This window comes from Herpailurus yagouaroundi, unplaced genomic scaffold, assembly GCF_014898765.1.
Source record: "Herpailurus yagouaroundi ecotype Mexico unplaced genomic scaffold, PumYag 190, whole genome shotgun sequence".
Lineage (NCBI taxonomy): Eukaryota > Metazoa > Chordata > Mammalia > Carnivora > Felidae > Herpailurus > Herpailurus yagouaroundi.
The window spans coordinates 35520916-35527316 of NW_024412421.1; positions in this window are offsets into that span (position 1 = coordinate 35520916).

Here is a 6401-nt window from a genome sequence, read left to right on the forward strand (position 1 = left end):
ATAAAATAGAATCTCTCAGGGAGAGTGGTGTCTTTTCCCACTTTCGGGAAAACACCGTAGATCTGTGGAGAACATTTTATGCAAATTGACCCGGCCCCAGCAGCAGAAACGTGTGCAAGACTCACTGTGCTCAGAGCAGCGACCAGGGTGCTAAGCCACAGCCCAAGTCCCTCAGAAGGGAGGCCTGGAGCATCCCCCAGGCAGAGCAAGCCACGGGGAGCAAACTCCCTCCCTGGAAATTTCAGAAAGCAGGTGGCACTCCCCAGGCCATTCCCCTTGGCTCCTTTGTTCCATGTTTCCAAATTAGAAGCGCCCCCAAAGCCCAGGCACTTGAACGAACAGGTAGTTGTGAAAGAGACGCCCCTTAGAAGAAACTGGCTGGCTTTCCCGTGGAAAGGTATTCTAGAACTTTGACCCAATGCTTCAGACTCAATCATATAGGTACACTTGCCCCTGGGTCCCTTGACAGTTTTTAAAAATAGACCTAATAGAGCCATTTTGGGTTCACAGCACAATTGAGCCAAAGGTACAGGGAGCGTCCCATACACTCCCCACCTCCCTCCCCCGCCCCCCCCCCCCCGGATCAACATCCCACATCACAGCAGTGCCTTCATCACCATCACCTGTGACTCATCATTATCACCATGGACCGAATGTCTGTGCCACCCTCCCCCACCCCATATGTTGAAGCCCGATGCCCCATGTGATGGCTTTCGTGGGCAGAGCCTTTGGGAGGTGACAGGTCATGAAGACGGAGCCTCCTTGGTGGGGTCAGGGCCCTTATATAGGGGACTCCAGAGAGCTCCCTTCCCCCTTCCGCCATGGGAGGACACAGAAAGAAGACGGGCATCCGTGGACCGGGAAGCGGGCTCTCACCAGACGCCCATCTGCTGTGACCCTTGATCTTGGACTTGTCAGCCTCGAGACCTGTGAGAAACAAAGGCTTGTTTAAGCTGCCCAGCCTGTGTGATTCTGCCATAGCATCCCGACAGAAGGCACACTCAGAGTCCACAGTTGACGTTAGGGGGTGTTCTTGCTGGTGGACATTCCATGGGTGTGGACAAACGTATACACGTGGACCCTTCCATTGTGGTATCGTACAGAATGGTCTCACTGCCCCCATCCCGCCAAATCCCCCGCGGCACCTGTTCATTCCCCCTCCCTCTCGTCCTTGGTGGCCCCTGACATTTTACTGTCTCCATAGCTGTGCCTTTTCCACAATGTCATAGAGTTGGAATCCTGTAGACGGTAGCCTTTCCAGATGGCCTGATTTCACTCAGTAATACGCACTTAAGGTTCCTTCATATCGTTTCAGGGCTGGGCAGCTCTTTTCTTTTTAGTGCTGAGCATCATTCCATCATCTGCACAGACCACAGTTTATTCACCCCTCAGCTACCGGAGGATACCTGGGCTGCTCCCAGGGTGTGCGTGGGTTCACGTAAGGGTTTTATAGCTTGTCACAGCTTTTCCTGACGTGTTCTCACGACCCCTTCGAAGCCGGCCAGAAGGAACACATAGTGAAAAAGGCAAGAACATGGAGAGCTTGGCCGTGGATCTCCGAGCTGTGTGACTTAGGGCAATTCACTCACCTCTCTGGGTGTCTGTTCCCTTCTCTGTAAAATGTGGGGGAAGGGATTCCTCCATTGGAATGGGTGAGAGGTCAGAGCGGCCGGGGACGCGGGGAGTCTGAGCACACCCAGCCCGCAGCAGGCACACTGTCATCGTCCCATAACCATCCTGCTAGACAGACAAGGGAAGCCGTTGAGAGATGAGATCCAGTGATTCACTGAGGTGCCGGGGTGCTGACAGCCAGCCCTCTCCCCGTGTGCGCCTCTGAAACGCCAACGCCTCCAGCCTAAGCTTTACGGGTACAAACTTCAGATATTAAATGCCACATTCTGCTTTCTGCTGCCCGACCTCCCCCCTGCACCGTATGCACATACACACACAACTCCTAAAGTGCTGAAAACAAACACAAGCAAGCAGAGATCATTCTAATAACAACAAAGCCTGGCTCCCGGGGAGCTAGCAGGTTCCCTTCCCCCTCCAGGCAGCCCTCGGTTATCTGGCTCTGCTCCTGAGTTATGCGCCCTCTCCCATCCTGGGATCCGCTGAGGCTGTCCGTCAGCGTCTGGCATTTCAAGGCACGTTCTACCAAGGCAAGGCGAGGATGCCCGAAGTGTCACAGCGATGCCTTGCCCCCACTGCCCAGGTCAAGGGTGTGCCACACGATTCAGACTGCACCCGGCTCCTGTCTCCAAATTCTGTCCTCCCCCGGCGTCTGCGGCCACCACCTCCTCCTGCCTCCTCCCTCCTCTTCCTCCTCTCTCCTCTACCTCCTCCTTCCTCTCCCACTCCTCCCCCCCCCCACTTACCCTGTGTCTTGCCCTCCATGCACCTGCATTCCCCCCTGCATAGCTTCCAGCTGTGACCTCATGGACACACTTCTCCACCAGCCTTCCAGGCCTTGTGGGGTCACCAGCTTGCACACTCAACCCCCTCTCTCAGCCAGACTTCCTCTCTGTCAACTTGGCTTGGTCCTTCTCCTCCTTCCTGCTTTTGTGGGTGTCTCTCCCATCCCAGAAATGCCCTCCCGCACCCCAAATTGGCCCAGTGGCTAGCAGGTGGGAAGGGTGGGGCGTTCGAAGAGACTCCTCTATCAGAGCGGGGATGGGCCAACACCGCAAAGGTCCCTGGCAAGGAGCAGCGGACTCAAGAGGCATCACTTCAAGGCACAGAGGGGACCGGCACTGGGTCTGAAGCTGGAGAGGCGGAGGGTGGGCGGAGTCGTGCCCGCTCAGAGCTGTGCCGGTGTCAGGGGAACCCAGATGCTAACGCGAAATTTACACGCGGCTGCAGGGACGCCCCAGGAACAACCGGGCGCCGTTTGGGTCACGGTCTGAACAGCCGCCTTGCACACGGGAACCAGCCAGCGTCTTCCAAGTAAACTTACTACCATCTTTCAACACAGAGCAGGGAGGCAGAAGATCACAGCCACCCTCACCGAGGAGAAAGCCTGTTTTCTCGAGACAGTGGGTGGCTGAGCCCAAGAAGGGGCTCGCGGTCTCTGTGACTGGGGAGCCGGATGGCAAGAGGCTGCTGTTTAGCCGTGTAGTGCACGACCCGCACGCCTTTAAAAAAGCAGTATAATTTCTATCATACGCGGAGCTCCAGAAATCCTGCCACCTTCTCCTGTCGTGCACCTTCCACCTTCTCCTTGAACCGTGAACGTTGATGGCAGGTGGTTATTCGGCAGCTGCACCTACTGCCTCGTGGATGTAGGATCGTTTAAGAGGCTAAGAACTGAAAAGGTCTGCGTGTGTTTTTGCCAAAACAGAAGTTTCAGCCTGTGAGCCCTTTTCCAGGACAGCCGTGGAGCATTTGACAATGTTTCCCATTTGCTAGGCAGCCTCTGCCTAGAATAAGTGCCAGTAACTGTTGGGACTGAATCCTGGGTTTCCGCCCCTAGCTGGGGGACGAGGCCTGTGGTCACGGCAGGAGAGACGGGGTGTTTCTGAAGCCCGAGGTGACATCTATCCGTTGAGCTTCCAATCCCGGAGCGTGGATTCTGTGCCGGGCACAGCAGTGAGGCGTGGGGTGCAGTGGGTGCACGAGGCAGACCAGGTCTCCCCCTGCTCTCCGGCTGCTTGTATCCTGGCAGGGGGGGAGTCCTGTCTGGTAGGGGGAAGCGAATCAGGATGGGGGTGGGGTGAAGGACGGGAGAAAGCAGATGGGAGGAGGTCTCAGAGAAGGAGGCAAGGCAGCAAGGAACTGAGGACAGGGGACACAGGCAAAAGGGACAGCACGTGCAAAGGCCCTGTGGAGGGTCCAGGTTGGGCTGGCGTTGGGAGTCCCCGGTGTGGACACTCATGTGCAAAGGCCGGGGTCCAGCAGGGGAATGTTCTCTGCTTTCAGGGGATTCCTAAAGGGTGAAAAGCACCCAGGGCCAGCCACGCTCAGACTCCTTTGGGGGCACAAGTCTGCACCCCGGACTCCATTCAGTCCTTTAGAGGACCCCTGGGGCCTCCCTCGGTTACTGCCACCGTGAGACCCCGCCGTCACTTTGAGGCTCTGCTCAACGCTGCCCTGCACGGTGACCCCAGTCTGGCTTATTCCCTGGGGCTCACCCCACAGGTGAGAACCAGTCACTGCCTCCCTCTTTCTCTCCCTGCCCTTGTCCACACAATCAAGCCCTGTCTGCACCTCCCAGAGAATAGTCCGCTTTTCACAGGCTCCGATAATGAGTCATTTACCCCACAGGGTTAATGGCAGGGTTTCCCGCTGGTGATATAAAAAGGTAAAATTTCAGGGGCGCCTGGGTGGCGCAGTCGGTTAAGCGTCCGACTTCAGCCAGGTCACGATCTCACGGTCCGTGAGTTCGAGCCCCGCGTCGGGCTCTGGGCTGATGGCTCGGAGCCTGGAGCCTGTTTCCGATTCTGTGTCTCCCTCTCTCTCTGCCCCTCCCCCCGTTCATGCTCTGTCTCTCTCTGTCCCAAAAATAAATAAACGTTGAAAAAAAATTAAAAAAAAAAGGTAAAATTTCAGGGACATTGAGTCACGTGTGTTCAGAAGTCGTGCCTTCGTGCATACACTACTCCCCATGTATATATAGTTATAAAATTATGTATCTATTTGTTTCCATTTAGACTATTTTTATATGTATATAGAAGTTCCTAGTTTTAACTTTTTAAGTCTCTTTTGACTTCCAAGGTCCTGACCCTAATTCCAGAGTGACGGGCTGAGAGATTCAGTCCTATCACTTGGCGGTTACAAGACCTGAGTCGATTACTTAAGGCCTCTAGACTGCGCTCACCTCCCGTGCAAAGCAGTGATATTAATAGTGCCCACCCCAAAAGAGGATTAAAGGAGCAGTCAGGGACCGATCGTCCAGCACATAGTACGCACACATTAAATTTTCTCCTACACAGTAGGCAGGAAAATCTTGAAAAAGCCCTACATTCATTCATTCAACAAACATTCTTATGCACCTGTTACGTGCCAAGGTGTCACGCCAGGCACTGGGACTGCAGAGAGGAATTAGGCGGCCACCAAGGGCCTAGAGATGTAGGACACGAGTGGCACACGTAAGGCTGCCCAACCAGCGTGGGCTCCGCCCAACCAGCGTTGGCTCCGCCCACCCGCCGGGCGGGGCACAGGGCTGACCGAGCTTCCGGCTCTCTGGGGGCGCTCGGGCCATGTGACCGGCTCTGGCCAATGAGCTGTGGAGGAAAGGGATCCATGGCTCGTGAAGGCTGGACCGCTTCATTCCCAGGGCAGGATCTCCCTGTCTTGCCCCTGGCGAGGTGGTAGGAGAGACAGCTCTTGAAACCTCAGGCTCCTGAGTGACTGGAGGAGCAGAGCTCCTGCCAACCTGGGACTGGCCCAACAGGAAGTCACTGAGACTTGGGATGGCCTCTCACTGGGGCTACACCAGCCTCACGTGACTGATACACCCACTAGGCAAATCAGTCACACAGCAACCTGGCTAAGGGCAACCACGCAGAACTTACAGAGAAGCACGTAATGAATTCCTTGGCGAAGAAACCTATGTATACCTTTAAATTTTTTTAATGCTTATATATGTTTGAGAGAGAGAGGGAGAGGGAGAGAGAGGGAGAAATGGAATGTGAAGCCTGCAGGGCTCAGGCTCCGAGCTGTCAGCACAGAGCTGGATGTGGGGCTCGAACCCCACCATGAGATCATGAGCTGAGCCAGAGTTGGACGCTTAACCCACTGAGCCACCCAGGCGCCCCATATGCATATCTTTAACATCCTGTTTGGAAAACATCTATAGGATTCTACTGGATTTCTTGCATCTTTGTATGAATTGTGGCAATTAATTGTGGCTTGAATTATAAGGCAGAAAAGCTCCTTAGAGAATCAGCTTTTCTTTTTTTCTTTTTTTTTTTTATATATATATATATAACGACCACAGGTAATGTGATTGAGCCCATGGCTGTTGACGACTATTTTTCAGAAACGTCCAGAACGCAAGGAGAAGGGACACCAGGGCCAAGTTGGTCCCCACATTGGGTCTTGCGACTCCTTCCATGGAAAGGTGTTTGCTTTGGGGCACTTTCCTTCTTAACTTTTCAGAGTGACAGGCGTGTTTTTTCCCCATTTTTTGTTTTCGTTTTGAAAAACGTCAAGCTTACGGGAAAGGTGCAAGACCAGTGCCCAGTGAATCCCCACGCACCATAGGTTAGAGATATTACCTCACTTGCCATTTGAGATGGGTCTCCCTTTCTCCCTCCCCCCCCCCCACCTGCAGTTCACTGTGGTACAAGTTGCAGCAAGGATGACACGAACCCTAAACACTTTGACGTGTACCTTCCAGAAACGAGGACGTGTCCTTGCTTGGCCACATGCGGTGAGGACACTCGAGAATTTTAACCCCGATA